Source organism: Odontomachus brunneus, unplaced genomic scaffold (genome assembly GCF_010583005.1).
Source record: "Odontomachus brunneus isolate Ranch 3 - 2012 unplaced genomic scaffold, Obru_v1 Obru_scaffold_063, whole genome shotgun sequence".
Lineage (NCBI taxonomy): Eukaryota > Metazoa > Arthropoda > Insecta > Hymenoptera > Formicidae > Odontomachus > Odontomachus brunneus.
Window position 1 is genome coordinate 797,153 of NW_022639513.1, and position 15,193 is coordinate 812,345.

The 15,193-nt window shown below is 36.0% G+C and overlaps 1 protein-coding gene and 1 long non-coding RNA gene across 2 annotated transcripts in view; one reads left to right on the forward strand and one right to left on the reverse strand.

Moving 5' to 3' along the window:
• Nucleotides 1–15,193, reverse strand: part of LOC116846307 — a 160,222-nt gene that overhangs the window by 60,617 nt on the left and 84,412 nt on the right. The window contains exon 4 of the long non-coding RNA XR_004378449.1: nucleotides 7,665–7,786. This is a non-coding gene — a long non-coding RNA (uncharacterized LOC116846307). The remainder of the gene's footprint in view (nucleotides 1–7,664; nucleotides 7,787–15,193) is intronic.
• Nucleotides 1–15,193, forward strand: part of LOC116846304 — a 101,151-nt gene that overhangs the window by 37,726 nt on the left and 48,232 nt on the right. The window lies entirely within an intron of this gene.

The following is a 15,193-nucleotide window of genomic DNA, read 5'->3' on the forward strand; positions in this document are numbered from 1 at the left end:
AGAGAGAGAGAGAGAGAGAGAGAGAGAGAGAGAGAGAGAGAGAGAGGGGCCCAACTTAAATGGGTTTTCCTTATCGCGAGGCCAACTTTTACGACATCGGCAATTTAAGGTGGTAACTAGCGGTGATACGAGGTTTCATAAGCCAACATGCAAATGAAGTGCATTTACTACCCCGATACAGCCGGGGCTAACAAATATGGCGAACGGAAATGCAATATCGCGAAACGGATGATAAACGATCGCGCATTAAGTCCGATCTCCTTTCGCCCCCCCGCGGCTCCTTTCGCGCGGCACTTTGTTCCTCGTATTACGAATTAAAAATATTTGTCTCATCGACGGGATTTCCGGGGCGTAGTCGCTGGGGCGAGATGAATTATCTCGCGAACGGGAAAGTCAATTACTTCAAATAATACGATTCGACGTCCGACGTCGCGCCGGCTCGCGTCTCTTCCCTGCCCTCCCGATGAGTGCGACGTGAAAGTCGTTATAAAAACGTCACGATACGCTTGCCTTTGCGAGAGGAGAGGAAATTGTTTTCGTCGTTCGGGCGAAATGCGCCGCGGCCTCGTGTGATCACGTTCTAGCATTTCCATCGCCGTCGGTCGCGAATGGCGGACGGAGTCGTGCGACCTTCTTTTTCTCCACCCCGGCACCTCGTGCAGCACGCGGCCACTATGGGGTGGCTCTCTCACGCCTCCCCCTTCCTCCCCACGCTGCGGTACAGGCGCGTAATCGTTGTATCGATAATTCAGTGATGTGTTACGCGACGCTGTTATTATCACGCGGCACCCTGATCGTCGAATCATAATGTGCCAATAACCGGCCGGCTGTCAATTATTTGTTGCGCGCGCGAGAGCTGTTGCAGATCGGGCGATTCGCGAAGTTCGTTAGTGGGGCAGGGAGATTGCTTGGAGGTCGGCTCTTCCGCTGTTTTCCGCGAGCTCGTTCATCGCAAGCGGACCGCGACGATGATTCCACGACGATTCGCGTCGTCTCTGTCTCGTTCATGTCGTTTAATCGTTGCGACCGCATCCGCGACCGCGACCGTTGTGATGCAATTATCATGATACTGATCAGCGTATTCGCAGCAGCTACGTTACGTGATGTTACGTTTCTTGGTAAACTGTAACTCAATGCTGCTGATCTACACTAAGCAAAAATTACAACGAAACTTTTGTAATCTTGGACCACACACAGAGAGAGAAAGAGAGAGAGATATATATATATATATATATTATGATTTAAATTTATTTAAATATATATATATATATATATATTATATATTAAATATATATATATATATTATATTATATTATATATTATATTATATTATATTATATTATATTATATATTATATTATATTATATTATATTTAAATATATATATATATTATATATTAAATATATATATATATATATATATATATATATTAAATATATATATATATATATATATATATATATATTATGATTTAAATTTATTATATATTTACTTACAAAAATGATCCATGTTTAACTTTTTATTACAAAATTATTGATTACTTGAAAGTTTTTTTGTATAATACAAGATATTTAAGTTTTTTTTCATTAAAAAAGAAATTTTGCCCTTTATATTCAGTTTATATCGGCATCTAACTTGTCATTTTTTAGATGTAATAAACGATAAACGATTGCTAACTTCACAACATTGTTTGACGTTTATCTGTACGGTAATAGTACACAATATCCACACGAATAGGAATCATGCAAGCCAATCACGGAATAGCTGGTCAAGTGACCCTGCGTTCACGTTTCTCTCCTACTCGAGGCTCTTCAATAACCGGGCATAGACTGGGAAAGGGTTAACGTACGTGAGGTATTAATTAACAGTTAATGTTATAATTTACAATACATTAACCGCTATTATTATTCTATGTAAATTTCATCCTTTCAAGCTATGGAAATTAATTTGATGTTTTGTACATAATGTTGGAAATATTGTCTCAGGCAAGAGCAATTGTTATGTGTGCAATTTGGAGTTATCAGAATATTTAGATATAAACGCGAAATAATTCTCATTGGAGCGAGCGAGCGAAAGAGAAAGAGAGAGAGAAGGAGAGAGAGAGAGAGAGAATTCGCAGCTTCTCGAGAGTCTTGTCTCTTCGCGTGATTCGCATATGGGAATGCATTCGGGACGCATGTCATTCGCCGTACGAAACATTCCCAGCGCGGATAAACGCACAGTGACGGTAGGACGGATAAGAAGAAGGGGAGTAGAAGGAGGGAGGATTGGGATGCGCGGGAATCTGGCTCGAAAAAGACCGCGGGTACAAAAGGGATCGCGAAACGCCTCAGCCGTGAACGGAAATGCATTCTATATTGTGACGTCAAGCTACATTCATAAGAAGAGAGAATGAAGAGAGAGAGAGAGTAAAGAGAAAAAGAGACAGAGAGGGGGCGGGAGGAAAGGAGAGAGAGAGTTCGCAGAGGTGGCCGGGTAAATTTGCGTATTCGTAGGTGCATCGACGAACGCCACGGATGCCGGGACGAGAGGGATGGTGATTCTCTCGCGACGAGGAGGGTGTAGGGTGTATCGATAATTTTTTTTTCTTTCCCTCTGCCGGTTCTCTCTTTTCCTCTCAACAGCACACCATCGATACCGCCGCCGCCGCTGCCGCGGTTTTCGGCTATAGTCTACGGGCAAGTTCTGGGTAGTCAGATAGGAATCATTTATCCGCAACATGTGCACGCGCGAGGTCTGTCTACGCGGCTTGAATCAGCGAAGATGTATAGCCATTCAACGGAACGGTTGAAGAGACGCTTTGTTTCGGAACCGCCGCGGACTTACCTCCGTGTCGAGCTTTAGTGGGGAAGAAAGAGGGGTGAGATAAGTGGCAGAAAGGGGACAAGAGAGAAAGAAAGAGAGAGAGAGAGAAAGAGAAGTTGTAATATTTTAGTTATTAAAACGTTCGCACTTGTATATTAACTGCTATTTTGCCGAGCAAGTTGATTACGTTCAATGCGAACGATGAATATTCAACTCGCGTTTAAATTAAATTAGAAGGAAAAGAAATCAGACATCGCCGCGCGCCATTGATTTCTAAAATCTATTGGTAGTTCATTATAAGCTTTCATATATAACTTGAGTGAATTTTTTTAACGACTTTTATAACATATATAACTTCCAGGGAAATATGATATTATCATATAATATATATATTATGAGAAAAACTTTTTTGATTAATGAGAAAAACTTTTTTAACAAATAAAGGAAATCATATTCACAAACTTTAAAAACCTCAAAAAGTATGAAACAATTTTAATTCAATATATATTTCAATGTGTGTGTGTGTATGTACCTATCATATCCTATGTTAATACACTAACGATATTAGAAATCGGCGCGAAACCTGAATGACTAATAATTATATCTCTTTTTATTATTTATCCTCCTACAGAGTTATAGTAATTAGTTACTTATCTAATTTGTTTTTTTCTCGCAACGATTTCTAATATCGCTCAAACGTTAAGATAGAATTCTAGGTACATAGGAATATTGAGTCAAAATTATATTTCAGACTTTTTAGGGCTTTTGAAATTATTGAAGGCAATTTATGTTCGTTAAAAAAGTTTTTCATTTCGTACTTTTTAATCATCTAATAAAAATATGTTTATAAAGTCAATAAAAAAAGCTTTTGTCTGAAGTAGGTTAAAAAAATAAAAATTTTGTCTTTACTGAAAGAAAAATGTTTGGTATTTGTAACTATAATCACATAGAGAAATATTTAATATAAATCATGGTCAAGAAAATAATTTTTTCATTAAATTCTACTATAATGTTAACGACAATAACTTTATATTTGTATGTTACTACTATTATTTGCGTATTAGAACAACAACAAAATATAGAGGCCAAAAATAACTATATAATTTTAGTTAGATCAATCATTTTTTTTCATCACTAGTTCTCAAATTTTTAAGAAAGTAATAGTATGACTTTCACAATTTCACTTTGTCCAAGTCACCTGGACAAGACCGGATGATGACACTAATCTAAGAACCATGTAGATAAGATATTGAACAAACTACAAAACATTTCATCTCAGTATTTTTAACGGTTCTCGAGTTACGAGAAGGACGTATAAACAAACCGAGAATCTCCTTTTCTTGAAGTCAATTAAAAATACGCAAGACATCCGAAAACTGTTGGAATACTCGTTATTCAGAGGTTTGCGTAGCAATGTGGAACTACCTTTATTCTGTTGGAAATCGATGCAATGCGCTATTATAAATGCACTAAGTTAAATTATACCCTGCGAGTATATTGAAATATTGAGACACACTCACTCACTGTGTTGAAATTCACCGACGTCCATCGACGAAATCCATCGCTGCAGACCGAACTGCATTGCGCTCCTACTTTTCGATTACCACTTCACTTTATTCGCTTCACTGCACTCACGATGGGATTGATATTTGTATCTTTAACGACGTTTGGCGAATATTTCGACGACACACAGCGATGAGTGGTTCTGATTAGTTTCTAAATCTCTTGGAATGGAATCGTACTCAAAACGAGTGAAAAGTGGTAGAATTTTTACTCGAAGCGATGGTGAAAATGCTGCTACTCGTGATAGCAAGAGTGAGCGTTTTATTCCAGTTTCGAGTGGATTTTGACTCTATGAGCGAATGTTTCATTCGATTAGAGTCAATTTATTTCTGCAACGGTATCGAGTAGGAAAGATCGAGGCCAAATGGCACACTTTTCAGAATTTCGAAGTTACAATTTCTCGGACTGTTATGATTAACTGAACAAGCATGATGGTGACAATCTGCCTCTATGTTTTTACGCTCGCAACGATCATATAAGTTGTATATTTTCTCCTTTAATAACAGAAATACGAACATGCTGCAACATGGCCATCTTGCTTTGGTCAAGTTGGCCCAGAGTAAAAGGGCCATTATATGTAAAGTATGTATCCTGATAAGTAGTTCCGGGGTCTCCGCGAGAAGTTTCCACAATTCTACCGTGCCTAAAATAGTGGCAAACTTTACCTCCTCCTTTCATATGCTCGATTTCAATTATTTTATGAATAAAAGTTACTCTTATTGCCCGAAATAATGTATCATACATTTGCAGGAAACTTTATTGCAACTGTAAACACGTCACTTGAGTTTATTCGTAATGGAGGTAGCTTAGGTAGCCAAAGCTGTGCAGATTCTGAGCATAGTCTGCTATAAATTTTTGATGTCAGGAAGGTTACAAATTTCACACGGGATCCGTTCTATCTGACGATGCTAAACTACCGTCAGAAATCCGACAGAGTTATGCCAGCTGACATGTTATGCCAGCAGACTGACGGCATAAACTAAGCAGCCCCTGTATCAGTCTTACGGCACTTGCAAGAAATTTCATTCCAGCTAGTAACACATTGCTTAATTTTATTAACAATCACGATGAAGAATATTAATACAAATCTTCGAGAGACTCGAAAATTTACTTTGCTATTACCAAATCAGTTTTTTTCTGTTTCTTAGTTGTAATATTGTTCCGATTTTAATGAAACTCAAGGAAAAGTATTTATGTTCTAAAAGGATTATTTCGCGGTTTTATAATCATTATTTTTTTCAAGATAAATACTGAGAAAAAACATATGAGCCACATATCCCTGGAGCTATGTAGCTCCGGTCTCCTCTATATTTGTTTGCTCCTAAATCAATTTTTCCATCTTTTAACTGTTATTCCAATTTTAATAAAATTCAGGGAAAAATATCTATGTACTTTTCGCGAGTTTTGTGCTTGTGTGTGTGTGTTTTGTTTCCGTTATTCTTTTTTTTGCATAATCAATTGATAAACAAAGCACATAGCCAATATGCCACTTGGACCATCCAGATCCTTTTTACTACCAGACTCTCTCCTAATATTGAAACGGAATTGACGAGTTTGTCCGATGAACGTTTACCGCAGTAAACTGTATGGGCAGTTTTGTCACTTGGCGGACACACTCGCTGGACAATAAAGTTCGTCACTTGGGCAACCACCCGCGAATCGCGTGAAAAACCCACGGATTAAAAACCGATCGCGTCGATCGTAAAATCGCTCAATATTCTACGCGAACAGAATAGTTGAAAGTGGTGTGAAAATCTCACGCACGATGGTTCCGTGATAGTCATCGAGAAAGCTAGTTTAGGGATGGTTACTCTCCAATATCCACCTCTGTGATACGTTCCTCGCAGTATTTGCGCAGTTTTTGCGAAGTCCACGTTCGTAATGTTCCTCACTGAATTTGATTCAACGAAAAGTTATATACGAAAATCGTAATTGCCATATTCTAGCGCAGGCACAAAAACTGCAAATTGAAAATCATGATGATTTTTGTTTGCCTCGAAATGAAACCTGCAGGCTCAATTAACGAGAGACTAATTAAAAGTGCGCGTATTCTTTTAGCCGATATTTATCGGCACGATGAATTTTCTCGTTCCGGAAATACACTCGTGACTCATAAATCGCGTGTAATAAATCGCGAGCTAAAAATTGACTGTAATTTTCGCATCGGAAAATTAATCTTGAAACTGTCAAGCCAAATTGCGATTCTTTATTGAAGCTCGCTTTTGCCAAATTTTGATGGATTATAGTCAGAAAGAGCGGATCATCACAGATTTATCCTTAATTAGATTATTTTCTGTAAAATATAACAACGACGTGAATGTACGTGCAATAAACTTAAAAATTTAATGTCCGCGATGTTTACTAAATTTACCGACGCGATCAAAATAACCGCGCGTTCCGCGGTCGATGGCACAATTCCGATGCATACAATAATATAACGGCCAAAGCAATTAGGAGATCACGTCCAGTAATTCTGTAGATCGAGTCAAATTTGGCTTTACATGGTCGAACTATCACACTTATATGAACATGTATTTACTGAAACTCCAGATTATATGCGATAGAGAGGATTCGATATTTGAATGCTAATAGAATTCGATAATAGAGGAGTCTACTGGAGATAATAGATATTATTAGATAATACAGATATTTAAAGCAGTCAGATTTTCTGATTATTTTCAACATTATTTCTTCAACAGTATATCTGATAAACAATATCTGTTACGTTTATGACTATAATTGTATAGTAAAATAACTATAGTTAGGACAACAATTTTTGCAGGAGGAAAATGCTACTGTAAATATCACTAATAATAACAATAATAAGTATCCATTATAATAGTATTAATAACTTTGTATACTTTTTATTGGAGCAATAGGAGAATATATTTGATTGACGCTGAAGATGATTGTAATGTTGATGAGATTGAACACTTCTTTCTCTTAATGTGTACAAATGCAGAAAACATGCCAAAATCTACTAGCAAATCGCATCGATTTCAACAAGTCTTATGAACACCCACCACCTTAAAAATTCCACCATCTTTTAGTTTTTAAACTCCATTCATCTCACTCATACTGAAATACATCGGAATTTGGGGCCGGCCGCGTTCTGCTTCCGGATCAAAAGAAATAACATTGCTGATTAGGTTTAAGGATCCCGATTAAAAAATTAATGAGCATAGATGGAGTTCATTAAGCTTTCGCGATCGGGGAATTCAAGGATCTTTATTCCGACACTCTCGTTTTCGGCCACGAGAGACTAACCAAAGGAGCAAAGGAATCCGCAAACTTACCTTCGAGTCGAAATTTGCCCCCTGCTCGGCCTGAACCGGATCCTCCTATACAGCATCTTCATCCGCCGAAACTATATCTGCCGGAAACCGCACCCACCGTGTGGCCACAATCTCCGCCAGATCTGAAACAAAAAGCAAATTTTCAGGGTAATTATGTGAACAGAAATGAGCGTATCAAACGCGAGTCAACGGCTCAGGACAGTATAATTTTCCTTCAACCTTCAACTTTCTCAGAATCAAATTTAATTCACGAGAATCGGGAATTCTGTTTCCTTCAAGCAGGACGGTTTGTTCACTGTCACGCTAATTGAACCAAATATTTTTCTTCGTGTGTGTACGAAATAACGTCTCACAAATTTCGATCTGTTCGGAAAAAGTGGAAATCACTCGTGACATCTGCCAATCCGTTTACCTTCGCTCCGAGGACAGTTATGATTGCTCGACAGTTGCATACATACGTATGTTATTGTCCCCGAGGCCATGCGACTTTCAGTCGACGAGATGCGCTCGAGAGGTTCGTTACGTTAACTATTCGTTAATTTAATATCCTCCATAGCGTGATATTAATACCCCGCGTGACAATCATTCGTGTCCGGGACATTCTAAGAAGTGCTCGTTTCTCGGAGTATTTTTTGTTCAGAATCATTAAAAATGAAATGTCCAGTAATTTATTTTTCACAAAAAAATATGTGGTCTTCAACTAAGAGAGTAAAGGGGGTTTCAATCAGGGAGCATGGAAAATGGAGCATTACTTTTCTGTACAGAGTTAATCTTTATGAAACTTGGCACAGACACAAAATAGGCTTTAATATTAAGAACAACAATAAAAATATAGAGAAATAATTAGATCCTGATTAAAAACTAGAAAATGCATTTCGGAGGTATGCAGCGTTCACTTCTCACTTGGTCAGTCACTGTTAGCAATAGAATAACGTTGCATTTTATGATTTTTAACCAGGATGCAGTCTTATGTCTTACGTGAAGTACTAAAATTTTTATTTAAAATTAGATCGAAGTTTTTAGTCGAATTATGTCCATATCTATATCATGACTTAATTAAAAACTGCCTCAACAAACTCTGAATTTAAATCTAAGTCCTCACACTGAGAGAAAAATCTAGTTGTCTTTGGCGTCAACTATACTCTTCCTAATCATTTGTCTATACTTTTATTATTATAGTTTTTAACATTAAGACTTATTTTATATCTGTGCCAAAAAAAGTTTTATAAAAAAATTGTGATTTTGTACATTATATATTATTATTTTATGTCTGTGCAAAAAGTTTCATAAAGATCGTGGTTCTGTATAAAAGAATAATACCTATGTTCTATATTCCTTTGAGGATTTTTCCGAGCGCTCCCAGGCGAAAAAATCGAAGAAGACGTCGATGACGTTCTGGTTACCATTTCAAAGATAATGAAAATATATTATCCCTCGAGCGGTTAATATTACACGTTATTTTCTAGTGTTTAACCTCTCTTTGACATTCAAACCGTCAAAATGTATAATTCCCCCGCGACAACAGCAATTCGTGAAGCGACTGACGGAGTGAGCAACGACTCGCGTCGAGTAGCTAATCGGCATCACGGAAAAGAGGCAACGATGTATTAACACGCCGCTCTCATATTTTTAAAAAAACATTACACCCTTCGTGCGCGCATAATAACCAGTAAAGTTACACTCGACCTAGTTGCACGAGCATTTTTCACGCGACTTTAAATTAGTTCAATTATAGTTGTATAGTATCGCGCGTTTTCCTCTCACGCGTACGGGATTGATGCAAAAATTTCAACACGAATTTAGGACACTTATCGCCTCGGACCTCGAGGCTTTATTAATAGAAGGCTAAGTTCGTTTAAGCGACATTTTTGCGATTACTTTACGCTACGGATCGTGTAACACGGACTATGAACAATCTCGCGATATATCATATCCATCATTCGAGTCTGCTGTTTTAATTAATCGCGACGGCGCAAACGGAAACGACAAGTCGCGCAGTGAGATTTTACAGTAATGCACGTAATGTTTTTCAGCCAAGGAAAAATGTTACGTGTACTGAGAAAGAAAATATCTAGAAGATAAAAAATGTTTATGTTCGGTGGGGGTAACTAATAGTATATTAACTCAAATCTAAATTTTTTCATTTAAATAAAGCGCGCTTTTTTATCAAGAGCTACACGAACAGTAGTTTTTCTTTTTTCATGTAAATTTTTCTCTATTTTATTATATTTCTAGTAATGTAGGAATAGATTGTCAGTTCTATCTTGCTAAGCAACATAGTAAATTTTTTGTTAGGATTTTTACTAGCTTACGAATCTTTTCGTTTTACAGTTTTTTTACTAAGATTTTTAATTAATTTTCTCCATGTTTGAGTTCTCTGTTAAGATTTTTATCAAATTTATACTAAAATATATGTGTAATTAAATAAAATTTTAGTATGATTAAAAGAAACATTTTTTTAGTTTCACTAAAGTAATAAATTTCGTTAGAAACATAAATTTTTTAATAACACATTTTAGTTCTTAAAATGGAAACAACACGTATAAAATGAAGGGACAGTCGATTGTTGCAGAATATCGATTAATTGCTCGGTCACAAAATTCTCTAATATGGTTTAAAAAAGAAAAATTACATTTATATCTTCTTATTTGAAACATTATCTCATTTAAAAAAATGTTTTTCTCAGTACAAAGATGCGTGCAAATTAGCGTAAGTGAATCACTATCCCAACTACGAATATAAGCACTTATTATTTTCTAGATATTTTTCCTCTTGGTATAGTAATAGCTGTTTATATCTGATCGCGCGAGAGGGATGTGAGAAAATGCACCGAGTGACCCACATATCTACGTACACAGCTTTCGTGTCACGCACACGCACTGGGGATGCGCCTTTATCGATTGCGTTCCTTTCATTGGCGTGGAGATACATCATGGTTGCAGCTATCGGAGCGAATCATGCTCGATTTTGACGTAATAATTATATCACGAAGAACAAACATTCGCTCTTATAAAGTGCATTAGGCGAAAAATACTGGCGGCTTCTGAACCAAACATGAGAGACCATCGCGCATAGAATTTCGCATCATGTAATTTGGCTTTAGGGGAGACCGGGGCTAGATGCTCTATATTTTAGGATTTCGAAGTTATAACTTTTCAGGCAACTAATTGTTGTGATTGACTGACACGAAAGAAGATTTTTTCATTATAATATCACGAGAAATATAGTGCTAGTATATACCGATTGCGTCTCATATCTATCATTTATTTTCTATTAATTTGTTTCAATTTTTCACACCAATTGATTATATCTCCACGAATCGCTGAAATAATGTAGTATAAGAGTTATTAGTTATTACACGGTTAAATAGTCGATGTAAATAAGATTGTAGGAAGAAACATGGAAAATGGACCCTATTCTTTTGTATAAACATGATAGAGGCAATCTTTTTCTTGCATTAATGTTTGTCACGACCCTATTAACTACAGAGAATCTTAATACAAAATTTCGAGAAACTCGAAAATTTACTTTGCTGTTACCAAATCAGTTTTTTCTGTTTCTTAACTGTAATATTGTCCTGATTTTTATGAAATTTAAGAAAACGTATTCATGTTCTAAAAGGACTATTTCGCGATTTTGTACTCGTTATTCCTCTCAAGATAAATACTAAAAAAGCACGTGCGCAACATATTCCTGCGGGTCATATAGTTCCGGTCTCTCCTAATGAAAACTTTTGAAATCCTGAAATTTCATTCGATGGAGAATTACTCGAGTGCTCTCGGTGCTGCTGGCGGACCGGTCGATCGCGAGCATCGTTTCATTTGTCATATTGCGGATTGTACTGTGTTACGCGACACGTTAGATAGGGACTTCGTGCACATACACGATGGAGCCAGGAAATCGCGTATCCGCTCAGTTGTATTATGGACCGAACTATGATTCTCCCGACGCTGGATTGTAATACGAAGTACCATCCAGGGACATACACGACTTAATGTATCGCATTTATCGGGAATACTCGCGCGTCTGGCAGATAGTATCGTGATACGGTCTGCTTGTTGACAGAGAAAATAACGGGATGAAAATAGCGAATTGAAATTAATACCCGCGAGCAGAAAGGATTTTACATACATGTAATAATAATATAAAAGCATATATATAATTATATATCAATTTATATAATTATATATGATTCGCACATAAATGAATTTTGTCTCTGTATGGTGACATATACATGATGTTCCATTTTAATTGTTCACTTCAAATATCTCAAAAACATTATAGAAAAAATGCATCAAACAAAATTTGCATAGTCTCAGGGAGGGAAAGAAAATGGCAATATATACTCGACTTTGGAATGACTCGTCATGATCAAATTCAATTTTTCTATTAGATTTATAAACTTGTTTTTTATTGTATCATGAAAAATAAAATAAATAAATATAACTGTTCAATAAAAAAATGAATTACTATTATTAAAGTGAAAAGTAAATGTATATTTGTTTTAAATACTTCATATAATTTTCGTTTTTTCTTTATTTTTCTTTGTTTTTGTACGTTGTAGTTTCATAGTGCTATCACCTCAGCATTAGAAAGCGGCTTTATTCAAATATTTATATTTTGTTTTCATCTTATATTTGACTTATGATAATTAAAAAAAAATACAAAAAATATTAGAAAACTAATACTTAATTCATGAAATAAAAGCATAAAGAATATGAACCACGCTTCATCTGTTTTAAAAAATTCATTTAAGGGGATGCTCAAGCTGGAGACTTTACCGACAGAATACTGACATTTTTCTGCAAAGTTTATATCGTATTAGTATGTACAGCGTTGCATGAAAGCGTTTGTACAGAATTACAAATGCTTTCACGCAATGAAAATACGTCAAAAATGAATAGGAACATTACTGAATATATGAAAAACAAAAAAGAAATTTTAAATATAAAATCTTAAGTAAATCAGAAATGGCACGCAATTTTCGTCAGCGTGTCATTCCTCGCTTCTGATCACAAATCCAACATGGCTGCGGTGAGATACAAAGAGCACCTTGACACATCTGTGAGCTAATCGATATGTGACTACGCATGATGATGGCCAGTGATATTTTTACATGACGATGAATTCATATATAATTATATAGAATCATTTATTTTCGGGCGTAAATCATAAAATAAAAAGAAAAAAAGAACGGAAGGCCAAACGTATAATATTATTTGCAAAAGAGTATCGTTAAATCTGCAGGATAATGTGATATATAAATATAAAAGTATTGAGGTGTAGCCAATTTACTAAACTACACACATCGCGCATTCGCTGCGTATGTAATGAATGATATCGGCATAAAAATAAAGCGATAAATTTTCACCGCAGAAATCAGATATTAATATCGCATTAGAGATCGCGCATCGTTTAATTATTATCTGATATCATCCGATATTAACCTGCTGGCTGCGCGATAACAGATAATAACTTTAGCTATTCGGGAAGCTAAAGTTCGACGCACCTGCAACATCGAAGTATGCGGAGTATAAACCTAACAGAAACACACGGTGTAACGCGACGGTAAACCTCGTCTCTCCTTTTAAAAGCATTAATGCATTCGAGAAGTTTGAGTTTATCGTAAATATGCATTATGAACTCATAAGTCTGTTATCAATTATTTTGCTTGTATTTATGCTGAGTTCTGAATTAATTTCTGGCTTATTCGCAACGACTTGGTGTGCATAAAAATTTTCAGCTAAAATTTTGTCCAGCAGAACTACACGATATAACGCAATGGTAATTTACATCTCTCCTTTTCAACGCACTAATTTGTTCGAAGATCAAGGATATCATAAATATATTTTGTTTACAATTTAGAAATTATCAATTATTATATCCGTATTTATATCGATTTCTAAATAGATATCTAGTTTGTCCGCGATGAGACTTGGTGTTTTCATGAAATTTTAGCTAAAATTTTATCCAGCAGAACTACAATAATAATCCAGGTCTCTGCTTTTTAACACACTAATTTATTCAAAGCTTATCATAAATATATTTGGTGGACTTACAAGTTATTATACTCGCATATTTATAGCGATCTCTAAATGTATATCTGATTTGTCCGCAACGACTTAGCGCGTCCATAAAATTTCATTTGGCAGGAATATACTAGTATTGTGTGGCGCGACAATAATCCACATCTTTCCTTTTAAACGCATTAATTCGTTCGAAGCTTAAGGATATCATGAATATGTATCGTGGACTTTAAAAGCTATCAATTATTTAGCACACACACAGAAATATACGCGCGCGATTTAACAACGGTATTATGTTATCTCTTCTTTCAAACGTAATTCGTTCAAAGTTTAAAATATCATAAATATATTTTGTAGACTTCTACAAATTATTAATTATTGTATCTGTATTTATATCGACTTTTAAATAAATATTTGCTTTGTCGTCAATAAAACTTTTGGTACATCCATAAAAACTGCGATAAAATTTTATCTAGTGGAAATATATGATGTAACGCGATAATAATTCACGTCTCTCCCTTTAAACGCGTTCAAGGATATCATAAATGTATTTTTTGTGGACTTTTACAAATCGTCAATTATTGTGTGCTCATAATTATTTCATTCTCTAAATAAATATTTGGTTTGTACACGAAGACTCCCAGTGCGCTCATAAAATTTTACTAAATGGGTTTCCGCGAAAATAACTACGAGAATCTTAATGAGGAAAGGAGTTTCAGATGACAGAGATAAGCTCTCTCACGAGTTTGATGCAGGAAACGGGTGAAATTTCTACTATTTCTTAAAGCGGCGAATTAATTGCCGTTCAATTAACGTACTAATTGTCTACAAAGTAATCGCGCGGAATCAGATTTGTGCCATTTTCGATAATAGATATTTGGGACGGTTCGTTTTGCCGCAGTCGAACAAAATCGATTTGCAGCGGAATTATATGCAACGGCGATTATACCGTGTACACCGATACAGTCGAGCTACGTCGTAAATTCGACGGACGCATAAATTGGAGGTAAAAATAGCCCACTGGCATCGATTGCGTAATGATTACGTGCCTATGGGAAAACGCGCTGTACCGCATGGCCAGAATAGATATAGCGCCGTAAGAACACCTCGTTCACTGGCACTGATTGCGCATGAGAAGCCGGTGAATTTCAGCCCGAAGGCCCATTTTCGCGGGGAAATTTCACAAAGATTCAATCCAATGATGTACACGCGTATGTACTAGCTAGATTTAATCATTTTCAATCTATTCCTCTCTGCTTTTCAATTTTCTACATGAGAATATGTAAATTATATGTGAATATACAAGGTGTCTGACGCAAGACATGAAAGACCACATGTGTAGGTAGGTTAAACTGAACCAAAAATTCCTCTACTATTTTCCAAACAACTATATAAAATTTGGAGTTACCAATTAAAGAAGATTGGCAAATAATTACGCGCAAATAAGATATGACAAATGAACTAAAATAGCGACGCTTGCAGTAGTATGCTTGTATGTTAGGT